Raw genomic sequence first — 22,906 nt, forward strand, 5'->3', positions numbered from 1 at the left:
AACATATATTGCATTATTTGTTTCAGAGGTACAGATCTGAGATTCAACAGTCTTGCACAATTCACAGCACTTACCAGAACACATACCCTCCCCAGTGTCCATCACCCAGTCACCCCATCCGTCCCACCCCACGCCCCACTCCAGCAACCCTCATTTTGTTTACTGAGATTAAGAATTCCTCATATCAGTGAGGTCATATGATACATATCTTTCTCTGTTTGACTTATTTCGCTCAGCATAATACCGTCCAATTCTATCCACATCGTTGCAAATGGCAAGATCATATTCCTTTTGATGGCTGCATAATATTCCATTGTATATATATATATACCACATCTTCTTTATCCATTCATCTGTTAATGGACAACTTGGCTCTTTCCACAGTTTGGCTATTGTGGACATTTACAGCATTGATTGTTGGTGTTAGTAGCCTGGTAGGCGAATGAGCTGCAGCTCGGATTCCTTACAGGCTTGTTTCTTCCCAGTCAGTGTCGAGCACATAGCATTCCAAGCACACATGGAGCAGTAGTGTTAGCTTCAGGTAGCAAGAGCTGAGTCCAGAGGTGCCTTCTGCCCGGACCTCTTTCTCCCTTGGTTTCACGTATGGAACCCGTTCCCCAGGCTCTCAGCCACGGTACTCCGTGTAATGCTTCCTCCGTCTAGAGGTCGACGGTAGCTAAAGCACGGTTTCTCTACAGTGTTGTTTCTTCGAGTTAGAACGCTAGCTATTAGACCTCCATTCAAAATTGGGGCCGCAGTGCTGGCTTCACGAAATAAGTGAGGAGTCGTGTGCTGCCTTCTGTAGCTGCCTGAGGCTCCCTCCAAATTAGGTTTGCCACTCCCTTGCAGTGCTCTCACGCACACACACAAAAGAAGCTTCCACCCTCAGGAGCAGCTGTTTTAGCTGAAGCACAGATTCTGTACTGAGTTTTTCTTTCGAGTTAGGTGGTTGTGTTTAAGCCAGCACACACCCATGGGGCAACGAAACTAGCCCCATAACCATGTAGTGAGTTGAGAGCTGCCCTATGTACCGGCCTCTCTCTCCCCCGATATTACAAAATGGAAACCGTCCCCAGGCTCTCAGCCACAGTACACCCTAAACTGCTTCGCCCACAGAGAGGTCGACGGTAGCTAAAGCACGGTTTCTCTACAGTGTTTTTTCTCCGATTAGAAAGCTAGCTATTAGACTTCCATGCAAAAGTGGGGCCGCAGTACTAGCTTCATGGAGCAAGTGGGGAGTCGTGTTCTGGCCTCTTCCGGGGCCTGGGTCTCACAAGGAAAATGGTTTTGGACTCACTTGCAGTGCGCTCACGCATGCACACAGCAAAATGCGTCCACCCTGAGGCATGGCTCTTTTAGCCGAAGCAGGAATTCCCTACAGAGTTGTTCCTTTGAGTTAGGTGGTTGGCTTTAGGCCTGCAGGCACCCCTGGGACAAGGGTACTAGCCTCATAAACAAGAGGTGAGTTGAGAGCTGCCTTCCGCACCGGCCTGTTTCTCACTCCATTTCACGTATGGGACCCTTTCCCCGGTCTCTCATACACTAGCACTATACAACTCCTGCGGCTTCAGGAACGGCAATGTTAGCTAAAGCGCAGTAACGCTACAGCATTGATTCTTGGTGTTACTAGCCTGGTAGGCGAATGAGCTGCAGCTGGGATTCTTTACAGGGTTGTTTCTTCCCAGTCAGTGTCGAGCACATAGCATTCCAAGCACACATGGAGCAGTAGTGTTAGCTTCAGGTAGCAAGAGCTGAGTCCAGAGGTGCCTTCTGCCCGGACCTATTTCTCCCTTGGTTTCACGTATGGAACCCGTTCCCCAGGCTCTCAGCCACGGTACTCCGTGGAATGCTTCCTCCGTCTAGAGGTCGACGGTAGCTAAAGCACGGTTTCTCTACAGTGTTGTTTCTTCGAGTTAGAACACTAGCTGTTAGACTTCCATGCAAAAGTGGGCCTGCCGTGCTAGCGTGATGAAACACATGGGGAGTCGTGTTCTGCCTTTCGCTGGGGCCTGAGTCTCACTCGCAAAAAGCTTTGGACTCCCTTGCAGTGCTCTCACGCACGCACACAACAAAATGCTGCCACCCTCAGGAGCAGCTGTTTTACCTGCAGCACAGGCTCTCAACCGAGTTTTTCCTTCGTGTTAGGTGGCTTTGTTTAAGCCTGCACACACACCCTGGGCAATGCTACTAGCCCCATAACCATGATGTGGGTTGAGAGCTGCCTTCTGTACCGGCCTGTCTCTCCCCCAATATTACGATATGGAAACCGTCCCCAGGCTCTCAGCCACAGTACACCCTAAACTGCTTCGCCCACAGAGAGGTCGACGGTAGCTAAAGCACGGTTTCTCTACAGTGTTGTTTCTTCCAGTTAGAAAGCTAGCTATTAGACTTCCATTCAAAAGTGGGGCTGCAGTACTAGTTTCATGGAGCAAGTGGGGAGTCGTGTTCTGGCTTCTTCTGGGGCCTGGGTTTCACAAGGAAAATGGTTTTGGACTCACTTGCTCTGTACTCACGCATGCACACCACACAATGCGTCCACCCTGAGGCATGGCTATTTCAGCCGAAGCAGGAATTCCCTACAGAATTGTTCCTTTGAGTTAGGTGGTTGGCTTAGGGCCTGCAGGCACACCTGGGGCAAGGGTACCAGCCTCATCAACAAGAGGTGAGTTGAGAGCTGCCTTCCGCTCCGGCCTGTTTCTCACTCCATTTCCGCGGTCTCTCATAGACGAGCACTATACAACTCCTTTGGCCTCAGGAACGGCAATGTTAACTAAACCGCAGTAACTCTATAGCATTGATTCTTGGTGTTAGTAGCCTGGTAACTAGGCATCCAGGCACACAGGCTACAGCAGTGCTAATCTCCTCAAACAAGAGGTGAGTCCACAGCAGCCTTCCTTACAGGCCTGCTTCTCACTCCGAGTTTCGTTTAGGTTCCATTTCTCATGCTTTCACAAAAACACACAATAGCTGAAGTTCACGCTCAGGAAGGGCGATCTTTGCTGAGGCACGTGTCCTCTGCACTTTTGTTCCCTTGCGTCGGGTGGATGGCACTTAGGACTACACGCACACACGGGAGAGCCCTTCTAGTTTCCCGAAACAAGAGTTGAGTCGATAGCTGCCTCCTGCCCATTCTTCTTTCTCCCTCGGAATTCTGCTGGGACTCATTCCCCAGGTTTGCACTCAAGCAGAGTTGAAAATGCTGCCACCCTGTGGAGAGGTCCGTCAGATATAAATTTTACCGTCACAGAATCAAAACATAATTCCAGATAAATAACCCCAGTTTATATCAAAGTATTTTGAAAATTAAGCCTTAAAGACCTCAATTTTAAAACAATTACCTTAAAATAAGAGTAAAATTTTTCAGTGACTATACTTCATCTTTGATTTTCAAAAACTTGAAAGGCTCACAAGCACTGGCCAAGCTTGTCTATGCACCAAACTTCCATTTCTTGACATTTTGTTAACATTGTTAACATAGGATTTAAAATTCCTAAACCATAACTGAATTTTAGGAACAAAAGCACAGAAATTCCAAAAAAAAAAAAATGCTTTTCAGAAATTTTAACAGAGAACTCTTTTTTTTTTTTTTTTTTTTTTTTATTTATTTATTTGACAGAGAGAGATAGCGAGAGCAGGAACACAAGCAGAGGGAGTGGGAGAGGGAGAAGCAGACTTCCCGGCGAGCAGGAAGCCCGATGCGGGGCTCGATCCCAGGACCCTGGGATCACGACCTGAGCCGAAGGCAGACGCCCAACAACTGAGCCACCCAGGCGCCCCACAGAGAACTCTTCTTAATCATTACTATAAATAGGAATTCTTTTGCCAGAAAAATAATTTTATTTTTAGACCTTTAATATCAATTTTTTAAATGATCAGGTTAAAAGAATTCTCCAGGAAAAAAATATAATTATACCTAGGTTTTTATTTCTATGCTCAACAGTGTCAGGCTAAAACATCTCTAAGAAATGGTAGCTTTAAAGTATACTAAACAAAACTCGAAAAAGCAAATCCACTACAAAGGCATACTTGCTGCCAACATTTTTCCATATTACCTGCAACTATCTATAGGGCAAAAGGGAACAGAGAGGATGACTACTGTTGGTCAATTTCATTTCAGTATTTAGGGTAATGAAGTTTAAATGTCACTTCATACTGAGAGGCTGAAAAATTCCAATTAGCACAAAAGCTAATGTTATATAAAAGAACAGTAGTTCACATGATTCAACCAATACATTGTAATACCAGTCTCCCATCCTCCTCCTCTCTCACCACCAGTGGGATGGAAAAATGTCTACATTCCTGCTAATTTCCAAAGGTCAGGTTTGTATCTTCCAGAGAGCAGCCTTCTTTTTTAGAAAAAAACTGAATTACTATGAAGAAACATTCATTAATTTACCTGAAACTATTTAACACCTGGCTAAAACATGAAAATTAAATTGTCTGACCAATCAGCATAAATTACCATGCATTTGCTTAACTGAAACTGCCCAGTATATGTTTAATGCATGAAGTGTTCACACTTTATCTTGCCATTAATAATCTTAACAATATTAATCTAAAGATTCAAGGATCACACTCCTGTTCAATCTTTCCATGCTATTTTCAAGAGATCCATTCATCCTTCCATCCATTCACCCTTTCACGTATTCAGAAAACATTCACTGAAGGCCTCTCATGTGCCAACCACTACACTAGATGCTGGGGGCAGAGTGGTGAAGAGGACACAAAGTTTTTGCCTTCATGGAGCTTCATGCTCATTAGAGAAAGAGCAAATAAGTAAGTACATAAAATAATTACAGATTACAGTTAAGTGTTGTGCAGGAAATAAGACTCTAGGAGGCAAATAAGAGGCAGCCGATATTAAATTAGGTGGTAAGGGAAAGTGAAAGAGGATGTGACATTTAAACAGAAAAGAGAAGGAGCTAGCATGAGAAAAACATTTCAGATAGCTTGGGCAGAAAGCACAAAGACAAAACAGAGATTGGCACTTACGAGGAACCAACAAAAAGTATGAATGGAGCATAGTGAGCTGCAGGGAAGGCTAATTCATACGAATATTTACTCAGGGATGTGATTTAACATGTGGTATAACTGAGCTGTTAGGATAATGAGGTGCACTGTCAAAGTATTTTACTATATTTGTAGCATAAATTCCTCACCTACAGGTCTCCAAATAATTTTACATTCATGGACAATATTCCAATTTATACATAAATTGCCAAGTTTATAGGACTGGTACACATTTTGATACAATGACTAGATGTTTTCCTTCCTCAGTAATTCTCCTTTCCTCATATAATTTTTTTTTAAATATCACTTGCCCTCTTTCCAAACTTTCTCAAATACCTCCGATTTAATCAGAATAGTTCTCTTAGTTCCCCTCCTGAAGTCTCCCCTTAAATCAGAATTACGTCCATTTGGAGGGCATAACTCCTGCCTGGGAGCTGGCAGATCTTGAGGGCTGCCAGCAACATTGCTGCCCGCCCCCCCGCCATTGTACAAGTGGGGCAGGAAATCAGATTTGGAAGGAGTGTTTCAGAAACCACTGCACAAATGAAAAAATACTGCTTTAACCTCTGCTCATATCTTCAGGGACTCTAAGGTAAGTGTTAGCTTGGGTATATGCCACCATCAATATTAGACCACAGGCATTCACATTCAGAAGCAAAATGTGATACAGTCCCTCTTCCTCAGAGTGACTGCTGGGAGGCTGTCTTTTGGGGGTGCTGTACAACTTCCCATCACCAACTGAGTGGGGATCAGATATTATAAAGGAAGAACATAAACTTTTTAAAGCATCAGGATTGTGACAGACAAAACTAGAGAATTTGTGGCAGGTGGTGCCACCTGCACCAGACTAACTGCAATGAAAATGACTTCCTCCCCAGAGGTGGTGGTGATGGAGGATGGAAGGACGGCAGGCACAGAACGGGGGACGGGTGTGAGCAGAGACATTCTAGTACACAAATATACTAGGGAGGGAGGAATTTCTGCCAGTGGGCACAGCTAACTTCCTTCATGTAGAGTAACTGTTGAACATGCTCCAGTAACCTCCATGCCTTCAAAAATGTAACAGCTTTACAAGTCCAACACCAAATGCCACTGTATCAGATTGCGCACAGGGTATGTGTATGACTGCTGATCCACTAGTAGACAGCATACCCCAGGGACCTTGTTCTAGCACGCATTCTAATGAGAACACATTACAACATATAAATTTTAATAACTTTATTTTTCTGTCTTTTTTGCTGTTGTTGCTTCACCTTCTCTTCTACTTTAAAAGTTTTACACTGATTTTTTTATACAATTTTATTTATTTGAGACAGAAAGAGAGAACATGAGCAGGGGAGGGGGCAGAGGGAGAGGAAGGGCAAGAAGCAGACTCGCCCTGAGCAGGGAGCCTGAAACGGGGCTTGATCCCAGGACCCTGGGATCATGACCTGAGCTGAAGGCAGACACTTAACCGACTGAGTCACACAGGCACCCCTTCACTAACTTTTAAATAAGCGAATTTTAAAATTAATTAACCAAAGATCTGGTAAATGAATACTAAAAGCTAAATTGTTATCTATTTTTCACAAATTTCTCATTCTTCAAGTCAAATGCAAAGAATGATAGCAATTACTGTCTATTTTTCCATTTACTTTGAAATCATGCTTTAATTCAAAAGTTATTTCTATATGGGGCACGCCTGGGTGGCTCAGCCAGTTGAGTGTCTGACTTTGGCTCAGATCATGATCTCAGGTCCTGGATTAAGCCAAGCATCTGGCTCTGTGCTCAGTGGGGAGTCTACTTGTCCCTCTCCCTCTGCCCCTCTCCCCACTCATGTTTTTTCTCTCTCTCAAATAAATACAATCTTTAAAAAGTTATTTCTATATATATTCCCCATGGCTAACAGTGATACTTTTATATACTTACTTTAATGCAATAAGAGATGCAATTATCTTCATAGTGTTTGCAACACCTATGCCTTGGTCCATGCTTACATCTGAAATAAGACAAATATAATAAATGATGTGTATGTGTGTAGATGTGCTTAACACTCTCTAACCAAAAAAGCAGAAAACATTACCTACTTGTTTCTAAATGCATGCATCTTTTGGTTTCTTAGGACATAAAAAAGCAAAGATAACAGATTTTTTTTTTCTTTTCAGTTCACCATTTGACACGGTGCATAAAATATGTGACTGCAATCAAAATACTTAAATGCAGAACAGAAAAAACATTGGTAAATATTTGTGACTAAATATGAAAAATATGTAATATATTATCTCTATACTCTGCCAAATCTTTTGGAAGCTTTAAGTTGCTTACTGTAGAGTATAACGGTCATAAGTCCCCCATGAAGTCAGTACTTGAGCAACAATCATAATGAGAAAGTGCTCAGGTTACAGGAATTTATACTTAATTATATTTGAGAGAAAACATCTGGAAAAGAAACATGATACGGTATTAGAATTCAAAATTCAGTTTTTAAAATAAATAGAGTAATAGATCATGTGGGAATTCAAAAGTAGGTTATTTGTGATTTAAATGCAAACCACTTGGTCCTCTGGTGTTTAGTAAATGTTTCTGCTGGGGGGGCTACTGTTCAAGACACATAGATTTTTAATTATTTGGTATGCTGACTCCAGGACTGTATTGAGGCATAAAAAAGTAAGTAAAATATCTAACAGGGGTCTGGCTCTCCCCCTTTCTCTATGAAGTGTTCATGTTCCAAAATGAGTAGTCTTTGTAATTCTTGCAGACTGCAGTTAATTAATTATCTCATGGTTGGAACACATTAAGCTTCTTGTTTGTAACAATAATGTGTAGAGTGATATTCTGGCTCCACACCTCTTTAATTCCATTTGCAAACTGATTAGCAAAACCCTTTCGGAAATCCAATTCTGCACCACAGCTGGCATATACGTGTAGCCCTTCCCAGACAAGGGGGACGGCAGGGATTCCTGCTGCCCGTAGCCCTTATGTCATCAGGATGATGGGACATATCTGGCCATGTGAAGTTGAGGGATTAAAGCTGGGACCTAAAAGAGGTAAATCAGAGAGGGGTGGCCATGTGTAAACCATCACTCTTCATACTTCTAAGTGTCCTCTTCAAAGGCATTCCTCAGCCAGTGCTACTGGAACTACACAGAAATCGTTAAACTCTCTTTGCTAGTGAAGTTCAATTCTGGTATCAGCTATACTGTCATTTAATCTTCCCTCAGTCTGTTATTAAAACTTCTCAAAACCTGGACTCCCCATCTCCTGTCTTATCTGCTCTGCTTATGTATTACCCTGCATCTGCTTCCACAGCAGTGGACTCACGGAGGCAAGTCTGACAAGTTCTGCCATGACCTGATTAGTTCTGATACCCAAGGCATCATTCACCCACATAATACATTCTCTGCATTCCCGTCTCCGCATTCCCCTCTGATTCATGGTGACATGATTTCCATGAATAGGGATTCCTTGTCTCTTTTCTTCACTCAGGTGATCAGTAACTATTTTGAACTTGCTTAAGAATTAAGAAGTTCATTACCAATCTCACTAGTGGCTATTTACCCAAAAATTACAAAACACTAATTCAAACGGACATATGCATCTCTATGTTTATTGCAACATTATTTACAATAGCCAAATTATGGAAACAGCCCATTTCAATCAATGAATGGATAAAGAAGAGGTGGTATACACACACACACACACACACACACACACACACACACACACACACAAACACAGAGTAATATTCAACCGTATTACTCATATGTGGAATTTAGGAAACAAATGAGCAAAGGGAAAAAAAAAGAGAGAAACTAATCAAGAAACAGACTCTTAACTACAGAGAACAAACTGCTGATTATCAGAGGGGAGGTAGTTAGGGATATGGGTGAAACAGGTGATGGGGATTAAGGAGTGCACTTATCATGATAAAAAAAGGATATACATAAATTTTTAAAAAAAGTTTACTACCACAATTATTCCTGCCATCTGTTATTCCTTCCCTCCCTCTTACCTTCTGTATGTGCTGTATACTAAAATGAAGACAAAGTCTTTAAATACAGTAAAAATTTTGAGCACCTACTCTGTGCTCATGTACGTGAGGCAACTCATGTTATTTCATTTAATGGACGCAACACTCCATAACAGAGATCATTAACCCAAGTTAACAGATGAGGACTTTAGGGTCCAGAGTGGTTAAATCACTTGCCCAAAGTCACAAAGCCAGCAGGGGTGAAATGAGAGTCTAAGGTCTGATTTATTGGCTTCAGCTTCCCATAACTGATCCCTAACTTTCTATATTGGCTATTCATTCAACACTCTCTAAAATATCACTACAAAGATTATTTTTATTGACTGATGTTCTAATTTTAAATCACTAAATTTTCTATTAATTATAGATGTATTTTAATATTATATAGAAGTATAATTCCTATACTTGAAATAGCCCAGTGATGGGTATTAAGGAGGGCACATAATGCATGGAGCTCTGCATGTTATACGAAAACAATGGATCGTGGATCACTACATCAAAAACTAATGATGTATTGTATGGTGACTAACATAACAACAACAACAAAAGGACAAAGTTAAAAAAAAACAAACCAAAAAAAAACAAGTACTATTTGTATGAAATTCAGACTTCTTTGTATAATATACAAATAAAGATGTTTTATTCCATTTCCAAAGCCCTGAAAATTTCTACTCTTACAAAAAACATTTATGTAAGGTTTGCTCCTTATTATTCCTCTATCTTCTTGAATGTGCCCCAGAACTTTTCTTTCTCCTTTCCACATTTGGAATATTTGATTAGCACATATTAACCTGTTTCCTAAAGTTCCCCATTCTAGCCTCCTACAACTGTGTCTAGTTTGACATAGAAAACTATTACAAGTTCATATAAATCTATTCTAAAGGCATATGTTGGTCTATAGTCCAGACAAAAATAATAAATAACACTGACTTGCCATTATGTGCCTTTTATAAAACTCTATGCACTCTTTCTGGTAAAAAAAAAAAAAAAAAAAAAAGATAGATAGATATGATATATATGTATATCATTACTGAAAAGAAAATAAAACACCTTGGCAAAGTACAAATATCATATAAAACAATAACACAGTGTGCTAAATATCAAGATAAAAAACTTACACTGAATCCACAAGTTTCCTGATTAGAGCAATTATATTCAATCTTCTTGGCTTTTCTTCATGTTTCTCTGTCTTTTGTTCCACTTTTGCATATGCTGCTTCTGGTGAATAAGAATGTGTGGGAATTTCTTCCTTCCCTACAATAAACCTAAAGAAAAGAGCACAATGTGAGGCATTTTCACCTTTAAAAAATAAAAGGAAAAAGACAATAAGGAAAAAAAACCCATCCTGATTCTGTTAATATACAAATACATTTTGGAGAGTACCTTATCATTTGAAATGTTTTTCAAAATTTAAATAAAATCTTATCCTTTATAAGAAAATGCTGACAGCCATTTCTTTAATAATGCAATAAATTCTTCTATTAAGTTTTCTATTTTAGTTCCAGCATAGTTAACATACAGTGTTATATTAGTTTCAGGTGCATAATACACTGACTCAACATTATTCAGTGTTTATCAAGATAAGTGTACTATTAATCTCCTTCACCTATTTCACCCACCCCCACCCACCTACCCTCTGGTAACCATCAGTGTGTTCTCTGTAGTTAAGAGTCTATTTCTTCGTTTGTCTCTCTCTCTCATTTTTTTTCCTTTGCTCATTTGTTTTGTTTCCTAAACTCCACATATGAGTAAAATAATATGGTATTTGTCCTTCTCTAGCTGGCTTATTTTGCTTAGCATTATACTCTTTAGCTCATCCATGTTGTTGCAAATGGGAAGATTTTATTCTTTTTTGTGGCTCAATATTCCATTGTGTGTATATGTGTATGTGTGTGTGTGTATAAAACCTCTTCTTTATCCTATTGATGGACACTTGGGCTGCTTCCATAATTTAGCTATTGTAAATAATGCTGCAATAAACAGAGGATACACGTAGTGTCTCTGTGAATTAGTGTTTCTGTATTTTTTGGGTAAATACCCAGTACTGTGAGTACTAGGTTGTAGGGTAGTTCCATTTTCAACTTTCTGGGGAATCCCCATACTGTTTTCCAGCATGGCTGCATCAGTTTGCATTCCCACAAATAGTGCAAGAGGGTTCCTATTTCTCCACATCCTTGCCAACACCTGTTGTTTCCTGTGTTGTTGATTTTAGCCATTCTGCCAGGTGTGAGGTGATAGCTCATTGCAGTTTTGCTTTGCAGTTCCCTGATGATCACTGATGGTGAGTATCTTTTCATGTGTCCGTTGGACTCTGGATGTCTTCTTTGGAGAAATGTTCGTTCATCTTGTCTGCTCATTTTTAAATTGAATTAGTTGTTTTTCAGGCATCGAGTTATAGAAGTTCTTTATAATTCTGGATACTAACCCTTTATCAGATATGTCATTTGCAAATATCTTTTCCCATCCCATAGGCCGTCTTTTAGTTTTGTTGATTATTACCTTTGCTGTGCAGAAGCTTTTTATTTGATGTAGTCCCAATAGTTTTATTTTTGCTTTTGCTTCCCTTGCCTCAGGAGACATATCTAGAAAAAAGTTGCTATGTCCGACATCAGAGAAGTTACTGCCTGTGCTCTCTTCTAGGATTTTTACGGTTTTATGTCTCACATTTAGGTCCTTAATCCATTTGGAATTTAGCTTTGTGTATGGTGTAAGCCAGTGGGCCAGTTTCATTCTTTTGCATGTTGCTGTCCACTTTTCTCAACACCATTTGTTGAAGAGGCTGTCTTTTTCCCACTGGATATTCTTTCCTGCTTTGTCGAAGATTAACTGACCATATAATTGTGAGTTTACCTCTGGTTTTCTATTCTGTTCCATTGATCTATGTGCCTATTTTTGTGCTAGTACCACGCTTGTTTTGATTACTAAAGCTTTGTAGTATAAGTTGAAGTCTGGAATTGTGACATCTCCAACTGTGCTTTTCTTTTTCAAAATTGCTCTGGCTATTCGGGGTCTTTGTGGTTCCATACAAATTTTAGGATTCTTTGTTCCAGTTCTGTGAAAAATGTTGTTGGTATTTTGATAGGGATAACATTAAATCTGTAGATTGTATACATTTGTGTAGTATGGACACTTTTACAATATTTGTTCTTCCAATCCATGAGCACAGATTATCTTTCCACTTGTTTGTGTAGAAACAGCAACATCTTTTATCAATGTTTATAAATATTGTTTATAAATATATAAACTATATATAATATATATATATAAAATATAAACTGTAAAACATTGATAAAAGATAATTTATATATTTTTACACAAGTCTTTCACCTCCTTGGTTAAGTTTATTCCTAGATATTTTATTACCTTTGGTGCAATTGTAAATGGAATTGCTTTCTTAATTTCTCTTTCTGTTGCTTATTAGTATATAAAAATACCATGAATTTCTATATGTTGATTTGGTATCATGCAATCTTACTGAATTCATTTATCAGTTCTAATAGCTTTTTGGTGGAGTCTTTAAGGTTTTCCATATATAGTATCATGTCATCTGCACATAGAAAAAGTTTTACTTCTTCCTTCCTCTTTTCTGATCACTGTGGCTAGGACTTCCAGTACTACGTTAAATATGAGTGGTGAGAGTGGACATCCTTGTCTTGTTCCTGACCTTAGGGGAAATGCTCTCGGTTTTTCACCATTGAATATTATGTTAGCTGTGGGTTTTTCATTTATGGCTTTTATTATGTTGAGGTGTTCCCTCTAATCCCACTTTGCTGAGGGTTTTTATCATGAATGGATGTTTTATATTCTAAAATGCTTTTTCTGCATCCATTAAAATGATCATTTGGTTTTTTTTTTTTTTCCATATAATTTTTTTTTTAATTTTTTTATTGTTATGTTAATCCCCATACATTACATCATTAGTTTTAGATTTAGTGTTCCATGATTCATTGTTTGTGCATAACACCCAGTGCTCCATGCAGAACGTGCCCTCCTCAATACCCATCACCAGGCTAACCCATCCTCCCAACCCCCTCCCCTCTAGAAGATCATTTGGTTTTTATTCCTTCTTTTATTGATGTGATGAATCACATTGATTGACTTGTGAATACTGAACCACCCTTGCACCCCAGGAATAAATTCCACTTGATTCTGGTGAATGAATTTTTAATGTATTGTTGGGTTCAGTTTGCTAGTATTTTGTTGAAAATTTTTGCATCTATGTTCAGAAAGAGATATTGGCCTGTATTTCTCTTTTTTTGTAGTGTCTTTATCTAGCTTTGGTATCAGGGTAATGTTGGCTTCATAGAATAAATTAAGAAGTTTTCCTTTTCTATTTTTTGGAATAGTTTGAGAACAGGTGTTAACTCTTCTTTAAATGTTTGGTAGAATCCCCTTGTGAAACCATCTGGTCCTGGACTTTTGTTTGCTGGGACATAGGTTAACATTCTCCTACAATCTTTTTGATTTCTGTGCTTTGGTTGTTACTTCTCCCCTTTCATTTCTAATTTTATTTACTTGAGTCCTCTTTCTCTTTTTATGAATCTGGCTAAAGGCTTATGATTTTGTTGATTTTTCAAAGAACTGGCTCCTGGTTTCACTGATTTGTTCTATTGTTTTTTTAGTTTCTACTTTATTTCTGCTCTAATCTTTATTATTTCCTACCTTCTACTGGCTTGTGGCTTTGTTTGTTGTTCTTTCTCTAGTTCCTTTAGATGTAAGGTTAGATTGGTTGTTTATTTAGGATTTTTCTTGCTTCTTGAGGTAGGCCTATATTGCTATAAACTTCCCTCTTAGAACAGCTTTTGCTATATCTCAGATTTTGGACTATTGTGTTTGCATTTTCATTTCTCTCCATGTATTTTTTATTTCCTCTTTGATTTCTTGATTTACTCATTCATTGTTTAGTAGTATGTTATTTAACCTCCATGTATTTATGTGCTTTTCATGTTTTTTCTTGTGCTTGATTTCTAGTTTCATACCATTGTGGTCAGAAAAGATGTATTTTTATAACTTCAATTTTTCTGAATTTGTTGAGACTTGTTTTGTGGCCTAATATGTGATCTAATCTGGAGAATGCTCCATGTACATTTGAAAAGAATGTGTATTCTGCTGTCTTAGGATGGAATGTTCTGACTATATCTGTTAGATCCATCTGGGCCAATATGTCATTCAAAACCACTGTTTCTTTGTTGATTTTGTTTGAATGATCTGTCTATTGATGTAAGTGAAGTGTTGAAGTACCCTACTATTACTGTATTACTATTGATCATTTTCTTTATGTTTGTTATTAACTGCTTTATGTATTTATTTGGGTGCTCCCAAGTTGGATTCATAAATATTTACAATTTTTATATCTTCTTGTTGGATTGTATTGTTTATGTTCATACAGTGTCCTTTGTCCCTTTTTACAGTCCTTGTATGAAAGTCTATTTTGTCGATATAACTTGCTACTCAGGCTACCTTTTCACTTCCATTTGCATGATAGATATTTCTCTATCCCTTCACTTTCAGTCTGCATATGTCCTTAGGTCTGAAATGAGTCTCTGGCAGGCAGCATGTAGATGGGTCTTGCTTTTTTATCCATTCTGTCATCATGTGCCATGATTGGAGCATTTAGTCCATGTACATTCAAAGTAATTATTGATATGTATGTATTTATTGCCATTTTGTTACTTGACTTATGGTTATTTTGATAGTTCCTCTCTGTTCCTTTCTTCTCTTGCTCTCTTCTTTCATGATTTGTTGGCTTTCTTTAGCAAAATATTTGGATTCCTTATTGTTTTTTTTAATTTATTACTGTTTTTTTTTAATTTTTTTATTGTTATGTTAATCCCCATACATTACATCATTAGTTTTAGATATAGTGTTCCATGATTCATTGTTTGTGCATAACACCCAGTGCTCCATGCGGAACGTGCCCTCCTCAATACCCATCACCAGGCTAACCCATCCTCCCACCCCCCTCCCCTCTAGAACCCTCCGTTTGTTTTTCAGAGTCCATCGTCTCTCATGGTTCTTCTCCCCCTCTGATTTCTCCCCCTTCATTCTTCCCCTCCTGCTACATTCTTCTTCTTCTTTTTTTCTTTCTTAACATATATTGCATTATTTGTTTCAGAGGTACAGATCTGAGATTCAACAGTCTTGCACAATTCACAGTGCTTACCAGAGCACATACCCTCCCCAGTGTCCATCACCCAGTCACCCCATCCCTCCCACCCCACCCCCCACTCCAGCAACCCTCAGTTTGTTTCCTGAGATTAAGAATTCCTCATATCAGTGAGGTCATATGATACATGTCTTTCTCTGTTTGACTTATTTCGCTCAGCATAATACCCTCCAGTTCCATCCACGTCGTTGCAAATGGCAAGATCTCATTCAATTTATTACTGTTTTTGACTTGTAGTTACCGTTAGGTTTATATATAACATCTTCCGCATATAGCAGTCTATGTTCAGCTAATGGTTGCTTAATTTTACTCCTCTCCTCTCCACATTTCAGATATTTGGTATCATATTTTACATCCTTTTATTTTGTGCTTCTCTTGACTGATTTTTATAGATATACTTATTTTTTTGTTGTTTTTGTACTTCCTGTTTTTTCTTACTCTTACTTATGATTTTTGTTTTCCTCTTACAAAGCCCCCCTTAGCATTTCTTGTAGGGCTGGTTTAGTGGTCATGAATTCTTTTAACTTTTGTTTGTCTGGGAAATTCCTTCTAATCTGAATGACAGCCTTGCTGGATAGAATATTCTTGGCTTCCAATTTTTCCCTTTGAGCACTTTCAATATATCATACCAGTCCCTTCTGGTCTGCAACGTTTCTGCTGAAAAATCAGCTGATAGCCTATGGGGTTTCCTGTATATGTAACCATCTTTTTTTTTTTTACAATCTTTAAAATTCTTTCCTGGCGCACCTGGGTGGCTCGGTCGTTAAGTGTCAGCCTTTGGCTCAGGTCATGATCCCAGGATCCTGGGATTGAGCCCTGCATCGGGCTCCCTGCCTGGCGGGAAGCCTGCTTCTCCCTCTCCTACTCCCCCTGCTTGTGTTCCTGCTCTCGCTATCTCTCTCTCTGTGTCAAATAAATAAAATCTTTAAATAAAATAAAATAAAATTCTTCGTTTATCACTATTTTTTACCATTTTAATTACTGTGTGTCTTGGTGTGTACCTCCTTAGGTTGAATCCTAACAGGGGGATTTCTGTGCCCCTGAATCAGGATCTCTGTTTCCCTCCCATGATGTGGGAAGTTTTCAGCTATTACTTCTTCAAATACATTTTCTGTCCCCCTTTCTCTCTTATGCTTGATGGAGTCACTGAATTTTCTAAGTCTATTCTCATTATGTAGTATTTATGTGTCTCTCACCTGTTCAGCTTGATTGCTTTCCATTACTCTATCCTCCAGGTCACTTACAGGCTCCTCTGCTTCCTGTAGCCTACTGTTTATTTATTCCATCTATTGTATTTTTAATTTCATTTATCAAGTTCTTCACCTCTGATACGTTATTTTTTATCTCTCTCTTTTTTTTTTTTAAGATTTTATTTATTTATTCGACAGAGAGAGACAGCGAGAGAGGGAACACAAGCAGGGGGAGTGGGAGAGGGAGAAGCAGGCTTCCCGCGGAGCAGGGAGCCCGATGCGGGGCTCGATCCCAGGACCCTGGGATCATGACCTGAGCCGAAGGCAGACGCTTAACGACTGAGCCACCCAGGCGCCCCTATCTCTCTCTTTTTTTTAAAGAGTTTATTTATTTATTTGTTTGACAGAGAGAGACACAGCAAGAGAGGGAACACAAGCAGGGGGAGTGGGAGAGGGAGAAGCAGGCTTCCTGCCAAGCAGGGAGCCCGATGCAGGGCTCGATCCCAGGACCCTGGGATCATGACCTGAGCTGAAGGCAGGCACTTAATGACTGAGCCATCCAGGCACCCATTTTTTATCTCTTTGTCAAGAGTTTCACTGATGTCCTCCACCCTTTTCTGAAGTCCACTATCTTTATGAGCATTACTTTAAATTCTTTATCAAACATCTTACTTTTTTCTGTTTCACTTAATCTCCTGCTGTGATTTTGTCCTGTTTTTTCATTTGGGACATATTCCTCTGTTTCCTCATTTTGTCTATCTGTGTCAGTTTCTCTTTGTTAGGAAAGTCAGCTACACCTTCTGCTCTTGAAAGTAATGGCTTCATGAAGAAGAGGTCCTGTACTGCTCTGCAGTATAGTGTCCCCTGTTCACCAGAACCTGGCACTTCAGGGGAACCTCCTGTTTGTGTTGCTTGTGTTGTGTCTGAGTCACTTTTTCTTTCAGTCCAGACATCTTCATTGACTCTGTATCTGTTGTGGGCTTTGCTTGCTTTCTGTGGTGTTAGTGAGACACAGGCTGCGAGCTCTGAGAAGACATCAGGTGAGCTAAGGGCTGAGGTCAGCATGCTTGGAGTGTGCCAGTCCTCAGGAGAACACATGGGCAAGGCACACTGCTAGCAGGTTAGGTAGCAAGTGTCTGCGCAGTGCTGCCCACAGGTGGCCCTGTGTTTATGCTGGGCAGCAGGGGAGGAAAATGGTGCCTGCCACCTCCTTTGTTCCCAGAGAAGTCCCCTAACACACTCAAAATCAGTATAAACATATCTTCCTCTTGTTTGTCCCAGGCACTATGCAAACTGTCATTTCTATGTTGCCTCTCTATGGGCTGCTGTATCTTTAAAGGCAGGATCCAGCTATCACTCACTCTCCCATCTTGCCCGGTGCTGAGTCAGCTGACTTTTTAAGCTCCAGACTCCAAATCCTGTGATTTATACAAACTCATGGAATTCAGCCCCTCTGGTTTTCAAAGCCAGATGTTATGGTTTGGGATCCCTAGTGTGAGAGACTGTTTTCTTTCCCCTCTCTACACCCGTAGCTCCCTCCCTCCTGTGGGCAGCTCCCAACCACTGTTTCTACCCTTGGGAACCTCTCAGATGCAGCTTTTTTTTTTCTTTAAAGAGTTCATTTATTTATTTGAGAGAGAAAAAGAGAGAGGGAAAGCACAGAGGGAGAATGAGAGGGAGAAGCAAACTCCCCACTGAGCAGAGAGCCCGACATGGCACTTGATCCCAGGACCCTGAGATCATGACCTGAGCTGAAGGCAGACACTTAACTGACTGAGCCACCCAGGCACCCCCTCAGATGCAGCTTCTTTACATTTAGTTGTGGAGTTTGTTCTGCCCATCTTTGGATTGCCCTCTAGCGTATTTACATCGATGTGAGTAATATCTAGTTGTCAACATGGGATGGGGTGAACTTAGGGTCCTGCTACTCCACCATCTTCCCAAGCTTCCCAACAATGCACGTATTTTAAAATCAAATTAACCAAGTAAAATACAGCATAACACTTTTATGATGCACCCTTTTAACTTAAGTTACCACTTTTTAAAGATATTACACACCTTGAAGTTTTTTCAAACAAAAAAGCAGGTGAAATATTTACTTGGGTCTACTAGTTGATCAAAAAATTCTATTTTTTTGTCTAAATTCTACTAATAGTTACAATTGAATGAGGTTCTCATTTTTCAGTATAAAGTTATATCTCATGTCACTTTGAGTCATAAAATAGCTGCAATGCACTATTAGGTCATATAAAGATATTCAGGGAAATGGAGGAAACTAAAGACTGAGAATCATAAAATGGTCAAGATTCCATGCATTCTCACATAATTTCATTAGAAAACCTTAAACTCAATATTATTCTAATCTAGTTATTTCTCTTCTGAAAAACCTAATATCTGGGAGAAGACACTATTCTTATCTCATCAAAACTGGAGTATTTTTTTCCCAGACAATGCGAAAGAAAAGAAAGAAAAGAAAAAAGAAAAGAAAAAAAGAATTGCTACCATTAGATATCATTCAATCAGTATCCTTTACTAGTTTTCCATTTTTGCTGTTTGTACCTTCACTATGAGTCATTGCTCTTCTAAAGAATAACTAAGCTTTCTTAAGAGAACTCTACCTGCTGAACTTTCAGAAAATACCATAAAATGCAGACAAAAACAAGGGATCAGTAATACTACACTAAGGTTCTGGAACATGGGACCTATGACAAATAGAATAAGAAAATGTAAACACTCAGAAAAGAGAGGTGAAACAAGCTATTACTATCAACAACTGTATCCCATCTCATTCGGACAAACTTGGTAAAATATCTAGCTTATTAAATCATAAAGGGCATGTAATGAGATTGTCACAAGGTGGCAGCCGTGCAGTCTCAGTAGCTGTTATTCCAAAAGAATTTGGTTCTTAATCATGGGTGTGCATGGAGAGTTCAAGGTCTGTACTACTGTTCTTTATAAACAAGACAAAAACTATGTTAGAACAGATAAAATCATCTCTCTCACACTGTTCATAATACTGTTTCTCTTTTGGCCAGGACTGACCATCTCAGATTAGAGGTCACTTCCTTGGAGAAACTGTCCCCGCCCAAGCTGCAGTGAGTTAGCAATCCTTCTCTGTGCTATCAAAGCCCAATGAGTCCCCAATAGCAGAAGCACCTTATTAGTAGTTTGCATCCCCCATTAAACTGTGGGTCTGTGAGACTCTATACATCTTTTGCTATTACACCCCAGGGACTGGCACATAGTAAAAATTTAATTAATACATACTGAATGATCAAATATAGTAATAATGAGCATTTTCTGAACATTTACTATATGACAGGACAGTACAGAGGATTAAATCATTTAATCCTCATAGCAACACTACGAAGTAAGTAGGTGCCATCATTTCCGTGAGAGTTAGCATGAAAAAGCATTTGACCACATCCAAAAACAATTACTTGGACCCAAAAAACTGTCTGACTCTAAAGCCTGGGCTCTTAATCACTAAGCTGCCTATACACTTCTAAGTATTAAACTATGTTGATGCAGGTTTGGTATACCATAAGGCTCCTGAACTGGTTCCCAGCCTTTGACTCTATCCTTGACTCTATCTGTTCTCATAACTTCTACTAACTTAGCGAGAATTAATAACCATTTTTTCCCAGAATATTTTCCTATAATACAGAGTAAATTCTAAGTGCAAATAGTTATCCAGCCCCTTATTTTGAGTGGATTTGACGAAGAGACACAAAAATATCGGATACATTTTGAGTTTCTGTAAGGATTCTGGGAGCCTATGGAGAGACACGGGAAAAGGCAAAGTTTTCTCTTTAGGAAAACCAACTTTTGGTTTTGTTATAAACTTTTGACATAACATAGAATCTTCACATTCAATGCAACAACAACAAAAAGTTATTTTCTGAAATGTTTCATGATCTTTCAATGAAAAATATAATATGAAAAAATTACCGCTGTGTATTATGACTTAGTTACTGTTACCACAGAGTTTCCACAACCAAAGATACTCTTATTCACACAGGGGACTCAATTTGTCCCCTCCCAAACTAGCTTCCTTGCACACCATCTGATTTTCTGTTAATAGCACCTTTTTTCATGTACTTAGGTTTTCAAAACTTGGCTCGTAGCAAGGATTGGAGGGAAAGAGGAAGAAGGAAAATATCAATCAGTAGGTCTTCATTTCCTTCGACACCAGTCTCAACTTTGCCTCTTTCTCTTTAATCCTCCACTGTCGCCAAATCCCAGTCCTTATCACTTCATCTTTCTTCCTTCTGATTCTCTCTTTCACAATGTCTGTCCCAAATACTGTGGCCAGACTAATCTTTCTGAAACAATGTCAACTACCCTGCTCAAAACCCTTTAGTGGCTCTCTACTGCCCATCTTATCAAATTCAAATTTGTCTTCCTTTTTTTCTGTTTAGGTCTTCCAAAATCTGGCCCTGCTCTGACCATCATTTAAAAAATCAAAAAACCCCACAAAACCTTATGATCCCTAAAATAAGCTTTTCATACCAATTAAGTTGATTTTCCCACTCTTACCTCATATTTCATGTTTATAATTTTCATACTTTTGCTAACATTATTCACTTCTACCCAGAAGGTTCCTCCTCTTCCCTTCTAGTTCTCTAAAGCTATCCTTCAAGTGCAGGTTAAGGCTTATCCCCATAAGAATAATAATAACAGTAATAGCCAACATTTCTTGAGCACTATGTGCCATGCACAGTTCTAAACACTTTTCATGCATTAACTCATTTGATCCTCAAAATAACCTAAAAAAGACAGTCATATGAAATCTTCTAGCATACCGAAGGCTACCCTAATTTTTCCCTCCTATATTTATAATAAATACTCCACACCTAATCTTCACTAAGCATCTACTATATGTACTTAGGAGAATAAAAGAGGCAACATTTATAATACAAACTGGAAGAGCATTAGGTTTCAAGTAAGTATATGCAGTCACTGTGTGACATTAAATTAGTTAAGTATTCTAAGCCTCACGTCACATGGGCATAAAAATACCCATCTCACAGAACTGCTGTGAAAATTTTCTAATCTATGTGAAAATGCTTGGTGAACTGTAAAATACAATGGAAGTGCTGCCAACCAACTTTTCTACACTATCTACTACTATCGGCCAATAACTATGGCAAGAGATGGCATACAGGGTGAAAAGCAGATTCTAGTGACTCTAGTGAAGCTTATGATTCAAAATGTGTCTGACATGAGCCCTGTCCTAATGAAGCCCATAATGTGGTACCACACAATTCAGTATTTAATTTTGCAGTAATTATTCACATGTAGCTTTGTTTTTCCAATGCTCCTTGAAGAGAGAGTTCTTCTAATTCTTTCCTAACACCCAGTGATATGAGGCACACAATAGGTCCCAAAAGCAGTTGTTGATTTTTTTTTTTTCAAAGATTTCACTTATTCATTTGACAGAGAGAGACACAGTGAGAGAGGGAACACAAGCAGGGGGAGTGGGAGAGGGAGAAGCAGGCTTCCCGCTGAGCAGGGAGCCCGATGTGGGGCTTGATCCCAGAACCCTGGGATCACGACCTGAGCCGAAGGCAGACGCTTAACGACTGAGCCACCCAGGCACCTCCAAAAACAGTTGTTGATTGACTGATTTTTAGGGGGAAAGAAATCCAATAAATTAGACTCTTTTAATAAAATATCGTAAAAGTGACTGTGACTCCTGCAATTATTTTGGGCTAGAAAACTGAGTCGATAAACATCTATTGTAATTATGCGCAATAATATTACTTTTTGAAAAAGTTAACTTGCAAATTCTCTCTTAACATAAGGTAAATAAACTACTTACCTAAGAGCAGAGAATGTAAATCCTTTCAAACCATCTTTGCACCTAAAACAATAAAAATTATGATAAAGTAACAATTTTTGAGATATAAAGTAGTATATTAAGTAGCTATTAAAATTTATTCTGAAACAGATGACTTTTATTTTTAAAATTTTTTTATTTTTTTAAAGATTTTATTTATTTATTTGACAGAGAGAGAGAGAGACAGCGAGAGAGGGAACACAAGCAGGGGGAGAGGGAGAGGGAGAAGCAGGCTTCCCGCCGAGCAGGGAGCCCGATGTGGGGCTCAATCCCAGGACCCTGGGATCGACCTGAGCCAAAGGCAGATGCTTAACGACTGAGCCACCCAGGCGCCCCTGAAACAGATTACTTTTAAAAGGTGAAACTTTTAGGACAGTGATCTGAGCAGTACAAATGCAACAAACAAGCAAGCCATCTTACACAGGATGATTAAAATTTCCTATGTCAAATTAACATAATTTAAGGCTCAACTCTCCTATTTGCAGGTGGAAGAGAGATTTAAGTATATCTTCTAAGGGCTCCATGTGGACTTAAAATGAAGGCTCAGAGTGGAATATTCATTTTACCCAATCCCTGGGGGAGCAAATTGTTGAGAAGAAAAGGCCACATACACCTGCTGGGTATTATGAATAGATCAATTCAAGGTCCTGACTTCTCCCTACTTATTAATTCAGTGAATGCAGAGCAAT

At 39.2% G+C, this 22,906-nt stretch overlaps 1 long non-coding RNA gene across 1 annotated transcript; it reads right to left on the reverse strand.

Moving 5' to 3' along the window:
* Positions 1-6,917: 6,917 nt before the first annotated feature.
* LOC118546511 (uncharacterized) lies at positions 6,918-22,297 on the reverse strand. Its single transcript, XR_013444945.1, has 3 exons — positions 22,200-22,297; positions 10,138-10,284; positions 6,918-6,988 (listed from the first exon to the last, which is right to left on the reverse strand). It is a non-coding gene; the product is annotated as an uncharacterized LOC118546511 (long non-coding RNA).
* Positions 22,298-22,906: the final 609 nt, after the last annotated feature.

This window comes from Halichoerus grypus, unplaced genomic scaffold (genome assembly GCF_964656455.1).
Source record: "Halichoerus grypus unplaced genomic scaffold, mHalGry1.hap1.1 HAP1_SCAFFOLD_132, whole genome shotgun sequence".
NCBI lineage: Eukaryota > Metazoa > Chordata > Mammalia > Carnivora > Phocidae > Halichoerus > Halichoerus grypus.